A 16,332-nucleotide genomic window follows, 5' to 3' on the forward strand; every position below is an offset into this window, starting at 1 on the left:
TGGAACTCGGGCTCTCTCTGCATCAGTATGGAGCAGGGGGGGACCAAGTCCCGGGCTTGAATAAAAGACCCTTGCTTTGCATCGGAAAAGGCTCCCTGGTGGTGGATTATTGGGGACCCCGAACTCTGGGCATAACATAAACAGCATGAGTGGTGTAGCTCAGCGGTTGAGTAATTGAGCCAGGAACCAAGAGAGGCCACCGGTTCGGTTCCTGGTCAGGCCATTTGCCCAGGTTTGCGGGCTTGATCCCCTGTGGGGGTGTGTGCAGGAAGCAGCTGATCGATGTTTCTCTTTCATCAATGTTTCTATCTCTCTATCCCTCTCCCCTCCTCTATCTCTAAAAAAATCAATAAAATAAAATAAAATAAGCAAGTAAACATATAAATGAATAAAGTAATTTCTGACAGTGATAAGTATGAAGACTACTCAACAATGTAATAGTGGCCGAGGGTGGAAGTACAGGCAATACTAGATAGGGTGTTTCGGTAAGGATTCTCTGAGGAAGTGACATACGGGCTGAGACCTGAAGACAGGAGCCAGCCAAGAAAAGATCAAGGGTAAAAGAATTCTATGCAGAAGGAAAAGTAAGTTGTGGTGCATTTAAGGAACAGAGAGACGACCAGTGTGGCTGGAACACAGAGTGTGGGAAACACAAGAAGGGTGGGAAATAAGATCAGAGAAGCAAACAGGAACCAGATCCATAGGAGGCCGTGTGGAGGAGGCCATAGAAAGATGTCTGCATTGTATCTCAATAGCAGTGAAAAACTTCTGCTTAACACCAGGGGAGTAACATAATCTGATTTATATTTTTCAATATAAACTTTGATTGCTGTGTGGGAACTAAATGGACTATCCTGGCAACAGTTTATTAGTAGCCATATGGCTACCTTTGTCTTATTTTACTTTCTCCATTGCTTAGATCCTGAGAGAAACTAACCTCTCATTTAAGCCCCTCAATTTCTTCCCTAACCCCAATCTCAAACAAACAAAACCTGAGTAATGAGATTCCTGAAGATACACAGAGAGAAAAAAAAAGAGAGGACAGAGAAATTCTAAAAAGCCTTAATTGATGGGAATGTGGCATAAAGAACAAAATCAGTGAAGTAATAAAAAAGATAGAGGAAGCCAGGGGTGGTGAGAACTGGTTACAGAAAGGTATACCCAAAGGTGGCAAAGAGGTGGAAGAAGCTGATGGATGAAAAGATGTCCCAGAATTCTTCACTAGAAAGGCATTTGTAACTTTAGTGGGAACAATTCTCTGCAATGATCAGACTTTGGGGATGCAGCTATGAATGAGTTAAGTGGAGGCTACTGATCTAGTAGACTTTTTTTCAAGAAGTTTTTCCTTAGATTTATCTCATTAATTTAACTTACCAAACATACATGGAGTTCTTACTAAGCTCAACAGACTGTATGACAAGATTAAGCATGGTCCCTGACATGAATTTATGAATTATTAAGAGGACAATACAGAGAGAGAAGTAACGGCCTTTAACGTTGCTATTGGAGTTCAGATGCAAGAGAAAGAATTTTCGCTGGGAGAACCTGGGAAGACAAGGAGGAGAGAGTATGTGAGCGGGGATGGGATAACCTGATAGGACAGGCTGTGCTGGGAGGGTGGGAACATCTACGGAAAAGCACTGAAGCGTGGAAAGTGAGGGCTGTGTGGGTTCGGGAAGGTAAAATCCTACCTAATGAATACATCACCACTTTCAGAAGGTAAAAATGCATCTGACTAAAGGGGAACTAGTCAATACAATCTGTTTAGATTTTCAAAAAAGGCTCTGACACATCAAAGACTATTTTTAAAAAGTGAGTCACCATTACACTGAGAAAGAAACTGCTCTGTCATTCAGGAGACAAAAGGCACTTGGCTGAGGATCAGGGGCATGACAACCGCTGGGACATCATACCCACAGGGAGACCAACAAGCCTGGGAGTAGCTGCAATCCTACTAGCCACTGCCCTCTAGGGGGCGGGGCAATGCAGGAAGGGTGGCAATGCTTACAAATACCTGTGCGTGCAACAGAAGCAGCCGGAATAAAAAATGGAAGTAGGCATGTGCTGAAACTGAAAGCAAGGGTGAGCTTGGGAACTTTCGGGGCACGGGGAAGTTTTAGTACTGATGCCCTAGAACCTTGGTCGGCAAACTGCGGCTCGCGAGCCACATGCGGCTCTTTGGCCCCTTGAGTGTGGCTCTTCCTAAGCCTTAGGAGTACCCTAATTCAGTTAACAACAATGTACCTACCTATATAGTTTAAGTTTAAAAAATTTGGCTCTCAAAAGAAATTTCAATCGTTGTACTGTTGATATTTGGCTCTGTTGACTAATGAGTTTGCCGACCACTACCCTAGAAATAAGAAGGGATGAATTTTGCACTGGAACCATAGCTTGCTGAACCCAGATTTAGATCTCACACACACACACACACACACACCTCTAATCTTTTCTAAAACCCTTAAATGACAGATACGATTGTTTGTTTGTTGTAGAGTCAAAGTACACAAGAACAAACAAAACAGGAGAGGAGACATCAGCAACAAAAATTTGGAAGCTGGAAAGCAAACAAGTAGAACTGATTCACCAAACTCATGAAAGCTGAATCCTATGCTCGCAGTGGGAAAAGCAACCTATAATACACTACAGAGTTCCATAAAGACTCAACTGCTGGCAGCACCAGCTGGGGCAGCACGGAACTTGGTTGGAATGTCTGTAAGGAGGATTCTCCGAAAGGTCAGGGGCCTCTGAGGGGACCGTGCTGAACCAAGCAGTGCTGGTTCGCTAGGAGCCTGAGCCAGGCAGCCCTCCTGGAAATGGCCTTGGTTTGGAATACTGGAACTGAGCGCTTTGAGATGGCACTGTGAGGAGCCAAAGGGACGCCGGAGGGCAAAGAACAGCACCACAAAAGTCAGTGCACCATGTCTGCCGGGAGTCCCTGCCCAAGTTCTTGCACCGCGATCAGTTTGCTTAGGGCTGGGCTAACACCACTCAGCTCAAGAAGGATGCTTTCACCGGAAAACCAGCATGATGTCCTTTACCCATGCCTTACTCTGGGACTCTGAGGAAGCAGGAAATACTGCAGGACCACCTTTGCTTCCGTGCCTGCTGAGTCAAGATTGACCGAATTGCAAGAGGGCTTCTTGGAATGCTTAACTTTTTTTTCATGGTAGTAACTAGGGATAGGAATTTCAAAGCAAGGGAAGGAGTCTTAGTGCTAGAACACACTTGAGACTTTGAGGCGGACCTTAGAAATACTCAAACAACCCCCCCCCCAAAAAAATAAACAAGACTTAGGGGCTTCTAAATACATCTTGTTGGAGGCAGGATGTCAAGGAGTTGGATTTTAATGGAGAGTCACGTTGTCAAGCATATTATGCCCAACTTGAAGGTATGAAGGCAAATAAGCACTAAGAAATGGAAATAAAGAAGTAAAATCCAAGGTGACTTCTCTTGATTCCTTGTGTCAGCTGATAGGCCAATAACTGGCTAATAATCAAGCAGTTCTTCATTTGTTAATGACTTTACTACTAGACTGTGAATTCCTAGGAACAGAGACTGAGTTTTATTTCTCCCTGTATCCCTACAATTAGGCACATAGTAATCGCATGGGAAACTTCTTTAGAATTGAACAATGCCAAACTAGAATAATTCCTAGATTATCTATATACTAGAGGCCTGGTGCATGAAATTCGTGCATGGGTGGAGTCCCTCCACCTGGCCAGCGATCGGGGGGCCGATCAGGGCCATCTCACCCAGTCCTGATCAGGGCCAATGGCTGGGGAGGGACCACGGGAGGGCTCCAGGGCATGTCCAGCCCCATCTCGCCCAGTCCCTATCGGCCGGACCCCAGCAGCAAGCTAACCTACCGGTCGGAGCATCTGCCCCGTGGTGGTCAGTGTGAGTCATAGTGACTGGTTGGTCGACCGCTCGGTCAGACACTTAGTATATTAGGCTTTTATAAAAAGCTAATATGCTAAGTGTCTGACCATTTGACTGGTAGCTATGACACACACTGACCACCAGGGGGCAGATGATCAATACACAGGTATGGAAACATGGAACAGACTAATGAATCTCAGAGGGAAGGAGGGAGTGGGGAGGGCGGGAAGAGATTAACCAAAAATGCACCAGGCCTCTAGTGGGAAAATAAAAAAAAAATTGGCAAAATTGCAACATTGAAGATTATCACTTTCAGACAAAATGTTTCAACTCATGTAAGGAAAACATGCAGTGGGCTGTGTTGCTGTTACTGTCCTATTCTGAGGCAGGACATTTGTGTCCCAGCTTGGGTATGTTGATTGTTTTAACTTTGCTATTCTTATGAAAATCAAGGATATGGCATCAGTCTTCAGGAACAGCAATGGTTTCACTGACCCAATTTTAGTGATACTTGTGTTTGAAGAGTTTTAAAATCTCGGGTATGTTTATTCATCCAAATTCCAGCTAGTTCTCTCTCTGAATATAAATAGTGAAATCAGGGTTATTGACCTAAATATAACGTACATTAAAGTTTGGGCCAAAGACGACAGAATGCCTAAGTAGGAAGACAAGATTCTGGTTGTCCCTCTTTTACTGGTTGACCAACTTTGGGCAACTCACTTATTTCTTGGGGCATAGAAGGGAAGGATCACCCAGCCCCCTTCAAGTCTGCTGTACATGTTCTACTAATAACCTGGACTTCATCATCTTTTTTAATTTTATTTTTAAAATTTATTTCAGAGAGGAATGGAGAGGGAGAAAGAGATAGAAACATCAATGATGAGAGAGAATCATTGATCAACTGCCTCCTGCATGCCCCTTACTGCGGGATGTACCCTTGACCAAAATCAAACCTGGGATCCTTCAGTCTGCAGGCCAACGCTCTATCCACTGAGCCAAACCAGCTAGGCTGGACTTCATCATCTTAATGTTTATCACAAATGTTTTAAAATCACCATGTAATTATTTATTTGCTTATTATCTGTCTTTTCTTCTAAAATAAAATCTCTAAAAACTAAAAGAAAATGGGGGGAAAAAGAAAGAGAAAATGGAACTGACAGATACTAATGTGTTCAAACACGTGAAGAAAGGATTCATATAACTAGGGAAGCATTTAGGGTTGCATAGCAGTAAGTACACAGAAAACTAAGCAAAACAAAAAGTAAAACTATTATTGACTTTTGAAAAGAATGTGCAATGAAAACACTGTAAACATGGTATCCAAAAATAGCATTTTTATGGCCATAGTAAACAGACTGAATGTTGTTCTAATTATTTTAGAAGAATTATGCTAGACTTCACATATGTGGTAGAAAAACAGTGAGTGTGACTGAGTACTAAATCTTCATCTTATACCACTTGGGTTGCGGGAAACGAGTTAAGTCGGCTCGCGTGAATTGCGCGTACTCCGCGGGAGCCGTCTTAAACTCGGTTCATATAGATTTGCGGTGGAGTGCGGGAAACGTGTAAACTCGGGCCGATTGTAACTGCATATTACCAAATATTTCATTTCAATCGAACCCATACTTCAAAAGATATAGGCATTTTAACGCGCCATCTTATATTTTGGCGGGAAATTCACCCGACACCGTAGTGATACTATATAAAGTCAATATATAATACTCAAAATAGAAATATCAAGAACTGACAATATAAGTATGTTATTTAGAGATTTAGAGGAAAATACCAAACAAATTAGGTTAAAAGAGTTGAAAACAGATGCCTATTAGAGGTAGGAAATCAAGTCGTGGTGGTAACGGGGGAGTGCTTTTTTGTTGTTTGTTTTTGTTGGTGACAAGCCTTGAAGAACTGTCTCTGTGAACTAGGCACAGGCATAACTTTAAGAAGAACAAACACTAAATCAATTTGCACAATATTACACAACCTACAGAGGTAATAGGGCTGAGGCTTCAAATCTAATTGATCTAAATTTGTAAAAATAATTAGTCTAGAATAAAAAAATTAAGACAAAACCACTAAATATGCAGACCTTGTTTGGACCCACGAAAAGGCATATTTAAGATAATTAGGGACATCTGAATATGGATTAGGTATCTGCACTAATAAAAGACAAAGATGCTAATTGTCTGTACCTTTGCTACGCCCACTAGCCAATCAGAAGAGTATGCAAATTAACCCAACAAAGATGGCGGTTAATTTGCATACACAGGCGCCCAGCAAAGACTGAAGACAGCTTAGAAGGGAGCCAAGCACTGCAGAAGGGAGCCAAGCAGCGGAGAAGGGAACGGATCGGAGGTAGCAGAGATGGGAGCGGAGCTGAGGCAGTGGACACGGGAGGGAGCGAAGTGGCAGCGGAGATGGGAGGGAGCTAAGTGGTGGGGAAGGGAGGGAGCGAAGCCTGCCTCCGGCTTCGCTCCCTTCTCTGCTTCGCTCTGGCCTCAGGAAGCCCTGTTCTTGCAGGAATAGGCCCGAGGAAGCCCTATTCTTGCAGGAATCTTCCTGCAATGGGCTTCTAGTCCTATATAATAAAAGGCTAATAATATGCAAATTGACTGAATGGTGGAATGACCCATCACTATGATGTACACTGACCACCAGGGGGCAGATGCTCAATGCGGGAGCTGCCCCCTGGTGGTCAGTGTGCTCAGTCAGAAGCCCTGAGCCGGGCTCACTGCTGGCAAGCACAGTGGCAGTGGTGGGAGCCTCTCCCGCCTCCGCAGCAGCACTAAGGATGTCCAACTGCCGGTTTAGGCCTGCTCCCCGCGCCATCAGTCTGACATCCCCCGAGGGCACCCGGACTGTGACAGGGCGCAGGCTGGGCTGAGGGACCCCCCTCTCCAGTACACCATTTTCATGCACCAGGCCTCTAGTTAGACAATATTAAGGGAAGTTCTAGCCACAGCAATCAGACAAGAAAAAGAAATAAAAGGCATTCAAATGGGAAAATAAGAAGTAAAACTGATATTTGGAGATGACATGATACTCTATAGAGAGAACCCTAAAGATTCCACCAAAAAACTATTAGAACAGATAAATTAATTCAGTAAAGTGGCAGGATAGAAAATTAATATTCAGAAATCAGTTGCATTTTTGTACACCAATAAGCTGTCAGAAAGAGAAACTGAGAAAATTTCCCATTTACAACTGTATTAAAAAATACACAGGATCACTGGCTGATGTGCGCAATAGATAGAGCATTGGTCTGTGCACCAAAGGGTCCTGGGCTCGATTCTGGTCAAGGGCATGTTCCTGGATTGCAGTTTCGATACCTACCCCAGTCAGAGCACATGTGGGAGGCAACCAATCCACGTGTCTCTCTCACAATGATTTCTCTCCCTCCCTCCCTCTCCCTCTCTCTCTCTCTCTCTCCCTCCCTCTCTCTCTCCCTCCCTCCCTCCCTCCCTCCCTCCCTCCCCATTCCCCTCCTCCCTCTCACTCTCTCTAAAAATCAATGGAAAAAATATCCTTGGATGAGGATTAACAACAACAACAACAACAAAAATACATAATAATAAATTTAACCATGGAGGTTAAAGACCCATACTCGGAATACTATAAGACAGTGAAGAAGAGGATACAAATAAATGGAAACACATACTGTGCTCATAGTTAGAAAGAATTAACATGGTTAAAATATCCACACTACCCAACGCAATCTATAGATTTAATGCAATCCCTATCAAAATAGCAATGGAATTTTTCACAGAACAAATAATTTTAAAATTTACCTGGAACCACAAAAGACCTTAAGAGCCACAGCAATCTTAAGAAAGAAGAACAAAGTTGATGTATCATCTTACCTGTTATCAGACTATATAATCAGGCTATAGTAACCAAAATAGCATGATACTGGCATTAAAAACAGACACACAGATCAATGGAACAGAATAGATAGCCAATAAATAAACCCATGCCTATCTGTTCAATTAATATACAACAAAGGAGGCAAGAATATACAATGGGGTAAAGACAGATTATTCAATAAATAATGTTGGGAAAACAGGACAGATACATGTGAAAAATGAAACTAACCACCTTCTTACTCCATATACAAGAATAAACTCAAAATAAATTAAAGACTTAAATGTAAGACCTGAAGCTATAAAATTCCTAGAAGAAAATATAGGCAATAAACTCTCTGACACTGCTCTTAGTTAATATTTTTTTCTGATGTATCTCCTCAAACACTGGAAGCAAAAGAAAAAATAAACAAATGGGACTATGTCAAACGAAAAGTTTCTGGACAACGAAGGACACAATCAACAAAGACAACCTGCCGAACGGGAGAAGATATTCACCAATGATACATACAATAAGGGATTAATATCCAAAATGTATAAAGAATGCATATTAATCAACACCAAAAAAAAAAAGAAAAAGAAAGAACCACAAACTATCTAATTTAAAAATGGGCAAAGGACTGAATAGACATTTCTCCAAAGAGGACATACCCATAGCCAATAGACACATGAAAAGATGCTCAATGTCACTAACTATCAGAGTAATGTAAATTAAAATCACAATGAAATAGTACCTCACACCTTTCAGAATAACTATCATCAAGAAATCAACAAACAAGTATTGATAAGAATGTGGAGAAAAGGGAACTCTCATGCACTGTTGATGGGAATGCATATTAGTTCAGCCACTATGGGAAACAGTATGGAGGTGTCTCAAAAAAATAAAAAATAAAAAATAGAACTACTTTATGACCTAGCAATTCCACTTCTGGGTATTTATTTGAAGAAATCTAAAACACCAATTTAAAAAAATATATGCACCCCTATAATCACTGCAGCATTATTTACAATAGCCAAGATATGGAAGTAACATTAGTACCCATCAATAGACAAGTGGATAAAGATGATATGGTACATATATATATACAATGAAATATTACTCGGCCATAAAAAAAGAATGAAATCTTACTATTTGCAATAACATGTGTGGACATAGAAGGTATTATGCTAAGTGAAATAAGTTGAAGAAAGATAAATATGATGATTTTACTTACATGTGGAATCTAAAGAACAAAATAAACAAACAAAACAGAAACAGATCCATAGATACAGAGAATAAACTGATGGTTACCAGAAGGGGAAACGGTTGGGGGACTGGGTAAACAAAAATGAAGGTATTAAAAAGTACAAATTGGTAGTTATAAAATAATCACAGGGATGTAAAGTACAGCATAGAGAATATAGTCAATAATCCTATATAATAAAAGCCTAATATGTTAAGTGTTTGGTTGACCGGTTGGTCGTTCAACCAATCAGAGTAATATGCTAATGATATGCTAAGGCCACTCAACTGCTCGCTATGCACTGGCCACCAGGGGGCAGACAATTGACCAGTCGACCAGTCGCTATGACGTGCACTGACCACCAGGGGGCAGAGCTCCAACCGGTAGGTTAGCTTGCTGCTGGGGTCTGGCTGATCGGGACTGAGTGAGACAGGCCGGACATGCCCTGGAGCCCTCCCGCGGTCCCTCCCCAGCTGGCCAACTTCCCACATCCTTCCCCGGCCCTGATTGTGCACCAGTGGGGTCCCTCGGCCTGGCCTGTGCCCTCTTGCAATCTGGGACCCCTCAGGGGATGTCAGAGAGCAGATTTCGGCCTGATCCCACAGGCCAGGTCAAGGGACCCCATTGCTGCAGGAATTCGTGCACCAGGCCTCTAGTATTGTAATAACCATGTATGGTGCCAGGTGGGTACTAGACTTATTGGATCCCTTTGTAAATTACATAAATGTCTAACTACTATGCTGTACACCTGAAATTATATCAAATAATACTGAATGTGAACTGTAAGTGACAAATTAAAAGAAACTGTCAAGATCATCAAAAACAAAGAAAGTCTGAGAAACTGCCACAGCCAAGAGGAGCCTAAGGAGAAATGACAGTGAAATGTAACGTGAGATCCTGGATGGGTCCCAGGAACAGAAAAAGGACATTAGGTAAAAAACTTTACTCTGGCTGAGTAAAGTATGGATGTTAGTTATTAAAAATATAATAATCAGCAGAATTAGGTACTACTAAAATTTTAGCAAAGATGTCTTCATTTCAGTCAGTTCTTTCTCTCTGTATGTATACATAAATACATCTATGTGTACATGCATGTGTGTAAATGAAATATCTATCATATTAATGCTTTTTATATATTTGTGTATTGTGCCTTTTTTATTTAACATTTTAGCATTACCTTTTCCTTGGGTTATTAAAAATATTTCATATTGTAATTTTTTTATTGTTGACAGTATTACAGATGTTCCCCCATTCTCCCCACCCTTGATCCCTCTCCACCCAGCCCCTGCCCTCTCCCCCAGGCCTTCATCACACTACTGTCTGTGTCCAAGGACTATGCATGTGTATGTGTATATATACAAGTTCTTTGGTTAATCTCTTCCTATCCCCCCAAACCCTCCTCTCCCCTCTAAGTTCTGTCAGTCTATTCCATGCATCCATGTCTCTGGACCTATCCTGTCATATCATAATTTCTAATGCCTCAACACTAACCCTCTAAAAGGAATATATATATTTCCATCATTTAACTGTTTGCCCGTAATCAAGACTTCATTGCAAATTTGTGCTCATATAAATATAGCTGTGGCGCCGAAACCGGTTTGGCTCAGTGGATAGAGCATCGGCCTGCGGACTGAAGGGTCCCGGGTTCGATTCCGGTCAAGGGCATGTACCTGGGTTGCGGGCACATCCCCAGTGGGAGATGTGCAGGAGGCAGCTGATCGATGTTTCTCTCTCATCGATGTTTCTAACTCTCTATCTCTCTCCCTTCCTCTCTGTAAAAAAATCAATAAAATATATTTAAAAAAAATAAAAAATAAATTAAAAAAAAGTATAGCTGTGGTGAATAAAATTCGTGAATACTTTCTTAAATCAACTTAAAGCAATAAATTCCCATGTCAAAATGTGCTTTAAAAAGAAGAAATTAAGGGACTAGATAATGTGACATAATAACATGATGGTCACATTTTTAAAAGTTCTTATCTGTTAGAGATAAGAACTGAAGTATTTATAGTTAAAATGACATGATGTCTGGTATTTACTTTAAAATCCAATGTAATTTAAAAAATCCAAATAATAAAAAAAAAGATATGAATCTCTGTGGGAGCAGGGCTTGGATTATTCATATGTGCCAGAGACCCTTGGACAGGATAAGAGTCTTAAGTCATTTGCCATATGACATTCTTTCCTTCATCTGGGAAAAAGATGTACTTGACAGGCTATAATTAAAAGAACATGGTACCATTCCATTCTCAAGAAATAACTTAGTTTATGAAAAAGGGAGGGAACAAAATAAAAAGTTGCTAAACCAAGTTTTTATACTGTCATGATAAAGTATCTATACTTATTACTTTGCAGTATTTCTATTTTTAAAGAAGACCTACACCTCTCAGTACCCATACTGAGAAAGGAAAAGTTATAGTTGGTTGTCATCACTGTCATTTATCTTAAGTATTAAGAGTAGAAGGCATGGAGAGAAATGAAACACATCCCTGGTGGAAATGTAAAATAGTGAAGCAGCTTTGGAAAACATTCTGGGAGTTCCTCAATAGGTTAAATATAGTGTTACCACATGACTCAGCAATCCTACTGAGAAATAAAAATGTTACAAAAACTTGAACTTTAAATGTTTATAGCAGTTTATTCAGAATAGCCAAAAAGTGGAAGCAACCTAAATGCCCATCAACTGATGAATGGGTAAATAAAATGTGGTATATCCATACAACAAAATATTATTTCACCATAAAAAGGAGTAAACTATTGATGCATGATTCAACATGGATGAATCTTGAAATATTATGTGAAACAAAAGAAGCTAGTCACAAAATGCCACATATTACAGTGTATGATTCCATTTATACAGAATGTCCAGAATAGGCAAATCTATAGTCATGGGGATGTAATATGCAGCATTGCGACTAGTTAATAATATTGTACTGCATATGTGAAAGTTGCTAAGACAGTAAATCTTACCTTTTGTGACAGCATGGATAGACCTGGAGAGTATTATGCTAAGTGAAATAAGCCAGTCAGAGAAAGACAAGTACCATATGATTTCACTCGTACGTGGAATATAATGAACAAAATAAACTAACAAACAAAATAGAAACACATGCATGGGTTTGGATTTATGGCAGGCCCGTCCTCCTGAGTCTCTCACAGTACCCCATGCCAGGGCAAACCATGGCCTTGAACTATTGCCCAGTCTCTGCCTACAGGCTAAAGACAGTGAAGCAGGTTGCACAGTGGGAAAAAATAGGTAAATATAGAAACAGACTCATATAGAGAACAGACTGACAGCTGTCAGACGGGAGGAGGGTTGGGGGGTTGAATGAAAAAGTAAAAGGATTAAGCAAAAAACAAACAAACAAATAAGAACTCATAGACACAGACAACAGCATAGCATGGTGATTACCAGAGGGGAAGGGGTGTGGGGGAGGTAGAAGAGGGTATAGGGGAGATAATGGTGATGGAAGACTTGACTTGGGGTGGTGAACATACAATGTACAGATAATGTATTATAGAATTGTACACCTGAAACCTCTATGTTATTAACCAATGTCACCCCAATAAATTCAATAAAAATGTTTTAAAAAATTATATAACTATGTGTGGTGACAGATGTTAATTAGACTTATTGTGGTGGTTATTTTGCAATATATAATATGAAATCATTACACTGTATAAATGAAATATAATGTTATATGTCAATTATACCTCAATAATAACTAACTAAATGAAAATAGAAAGAAGTGGGGGTGGGCGGGGGGCTGTTACCTTAAAAAAAAAAAAGAGTGGAAGGCTGGTCACCACACCTCTAAGGAAACATGGACCCCTATGGCCATGAGGCTAACCATGGACAAATCTCTTTTTTATCTTCCCCTTGTAAAGCAGATGGAACTTGACTGCTTGATTTTTTTAAAAAAAATTTTTTTAACGAAAGCAAGAAAGAAACCTCACCAGCAGAGAGCCATTCAGCAACTTTTTAATTTTTTTTTATTTAGGGCTGGACGATCAGAATAGAATTTCAGCTAATCTTTGACTTAGATACTCCTATACCTATACTGCTGTGACCTCTCAAGACAATGTTGCAGCCTAGAGGTTCACAGATGTGTGATGTTTAGCCCACAAAGTATATTAAAAATCCTATTATTCCCTCTCATGGCACCTCTAACTTTTCTTATCGCAGATGTAACTGAATATTTAGTTGTGTTTCATGCTTGTTCCCCCATCTAGATTAAAAACTCCAGGAGACACATACGGTCTTTTTCACTACTCTTCATTTAGCACAGTACCTGACACAGCAGACACTCAATAAATATTGTTGAATGATAACAAATGAGTGAACAAATGAAGTGGAAAGGGATCAGGAAACAGGCAATCTTTAGGAGACAAAAATCCTCCTATGCCCTTTCTCACTGTGAAAGGAAGGATCACATGAGTTGGTATAGAGTTACTACAAACATTTAGAAGCCTGTAGGTTTGGAATATCCACAGGATGCTGGGTTCTGCCACCCTTGAGGAGATCATTAATTCACTGCTTTATACAGGGCTTTCCCAGACTTGGCCTTTACTATTCTAGTCCTTTCTCTGGCCCCTATCCTAAAATTCCATTTCACGATCAGCAATGCAAAGGTCCTGAACCTGCCCGAGCGGTGCTGTGTGCGTGGTGGCCCCCACAACACCCGCGCACACAGCGAGGCGCAGCCTTTTGGAAACGGTCACCGCAAAACTCCACAGAGAGCGGAACAGAAAACAGCTTTGATTTTTATTAAAGTCTATTTTAAAGTATAGAGTTCCATTTTCTCAGTAAAACCAGAATGAAAACATCAAAAAAGTCAGAACCGGGATCACAACTACATTATTTTATATTTTATCAAGGATTTCAATATCATCATATACAGTCCATATTAAAATTTACCCGACTGCCCCCCAAATGTCTTTTTTGTCTTTTTCCTCATATCTGGATTCCAATTAAAGTTCAAAATGGCATTTGGCAATTTTGTCTCTTTAGCCTCTTTTAGTTAGGAACAGCCCGCCGCTTCCATTTTTCCTCGTGTCTCTAACTTTTTTTTTTCAGAGTTTAGGGCAGCTGGCTTATATTTGATTATTTCCTCATGATTAGACTCAGGTTTACATTTTTGACACAAACACTGTAAGTGATGAGTATTTCTTGCTGCATCACATCAGAAGGTGTAGAATGTCAGATTACCACATTGATGATGTTAAATTTGGTCTTTTGGTTGTGTTAACCCTCAAAACATTTTTCCCCTTGTAATTAGTAAGTTAATAATTAAGTATTAATACAAAAATTTTAAGTTAATTTTCTTAGTGTGATAATGGTACGTGGCTATGTAGGAGAATTTTTTTATTTTTAGGAGATGCAAGTTGGGATATTTATAAGAAAATGTCAAAAACTGCAACTTACTTTCAAATAAAGAATACTTGAGCAACTCTAGTTGCCCACAAATGTGATAACCTAGATGAGATGGACCAATTCCTTGAAAGACACAATGTGCCAAAACTCACACAAGAAGAAATTGACAATCTAAATAGGTCTAGATCTAGTCAAGAAATTGCATAAATTATTAATAACCTTTGAAAACAGAAAGCGCCAGGCCCAGATGGGTTCACCAGTGAATTCTACTGAACACTTAAGGGAGAAATTAAATCAATTCTCTACAATCTTTCAGAAAACAGAAGCAGAAGGAATACTTCCCAATTCATTCTATGAGGTCAGCATTACACTAATACCAAAAATATACAAAGAAAACTACAGATCAATATCTTTCATGAACATATAGATATAAAAATCCTCAACAAAATATTAGCAAAGTGGATCTAGCAATGTATAAAAAGAATTATACACCACAACCAAGTGGGACTCATCACAGGTATGCAAGACTGGTTCAACATTTGACAATAAATTAATGTAATCCATCACAGGCTAAAGAATAAAATAATATGATCACATCAGTAGATGCAGAAGAAGCATTTGACACAATCTAATACTCAGTCATGATTTTTAAAACCTTAGTAAACCAAGAGAAGAACTTCCTCAACTTGATAGATAATTATATACCAAAAAAACCTACTGATAACATCACATAATTACAAAGAAGCTAGAAGCTTCCCTTCTAAGATCAAGAACAAGGAGAGGATGTCCTCTCTCGCCAGTCCTTTTCAACATGGTACTAGAAGTCCTAGCTAATGCAATAAAACAGGGAAAAGGAAATAAAAGGCATACTGATAGAGAAGGAAGAAATAAAACTGTCTTTGCAGATGGCATAATCACCTATGTAGAAAATCTGAGAAGAATTCACACACACACACACACACACACACAACTACTCCTGGAACTAATAAGCAATTATAGCAAGGTTGCAGAATACAAAGTTAACAGACAAAAGTCAATCACTTTCCTATAAACCAGCACTAAACAAGTGAAATTTGAAATTTAATGCACAATATCATTTACATTAGTACCTCTGCCAAATGAAATAGTTGGGTATAAATCTAACAAAATATGTACAAGATCTAGATAAGGAAAACTACAGAACTCTGATGAACAAAATCAAGGATGAACTAAAGAAATGGAGAGATAGATATTCCATGTTAATGGATAGGGAGACTCAATATTGTCAAGATGTCAGTACTTCCCAAATTGATCCATAGATTCAAGGAAATCCTAATCAAAATCCCAGCAAGTAGTTTTGTTGACATTAACAAACTGATTGTAAAGTTTATATGGAGAGGCAAAAGACCCACAATAGCCAACACAATATTGTAGAAGAAGGCCTAAGTTGGAAGACTGGCACTACCCAACTTCAATTCTTACTATAAAGCTACAGTAAAATCAAGATAGTGTGGTATTGGCAAAAAAGTAAACAAATGGATAAGAGGAAGAGAATAGAGAGCTCAGAAATAGACTCAAATAAATATAGTCAACTGATCGTTGACAAAGGAGTAAAGGCAATAATAATATGGAGAAAAAGATAGTCTTTTCAAAGAGTGATGCTGGACCAACAGGACACCCAAATGCAAAAAAAAAAAATATTCTAAAGACAGACCTTACACCTTTCATAAAATTAACCCAAAACGGATAACACAAAACTATAACATTTTTAGAAGACAGAGGAGAAAACCTAGATGATCTTGGGCGTGGCGGTGACTTTTAGATATAACACCACAGGTATGATCCAAGGAAGAAAGAACAGATAAACTGGGCTTCATTCAAATTAAAAACATTTGCTCTGTGAAGAGAATGAAAGACAAGCCACAGTATGAAAGAAAACATTTGTAAAGATAAAGAACTGTTATCTGATAAAGAACTATTATCCAAAATATACAAGAAGTCTTAAAACTCAACAATG

At 39.5% G+C, this 16,332-nt stretch overlaps 1 protein-coding gene and 1 non-coding gene across 2 annotated transcripts in view; one reads left to right on the forward strand and one right to left on the reverse strand.

The window, feature by feature from the left end:
* The window catches only part of ST3GAL3 (ST3 beta-galactoside alpha-2,3-sialyltransferase 3), a 167,106-nt gene that overhangs the window by 107,185 nt on the left and 43,589 nt on the right, over positions 1–16,332 (reverse strand). The gene's annotated exons all lie outside the window — the stretch shown is intronic.
* Positions 12,074–12,207, forward strand: LOC111825721. The gene has a single exon (XR_002828924.1). It is a non-coding gene; the product is annotated as a small nucleolar RNA SNORA42/SNORA80 family (small nucleolar RNA).

The sequence above is a fragment of the Myotis lucifugus genome, unplaced genomic scaffold (assembly GCF_000147115.1).
Source record: "Myotis lucifugus unplaced genomic scaffold, Myoluc2.0 scaffold_37, whole genome shotgun sequence".
Taxonomy (NCBI): Eukaryota; Metazoa; Chordata; class Mammalia; order Chiroptera; family Vespertilionidae; genus Myotis; species Myotis lucifugus.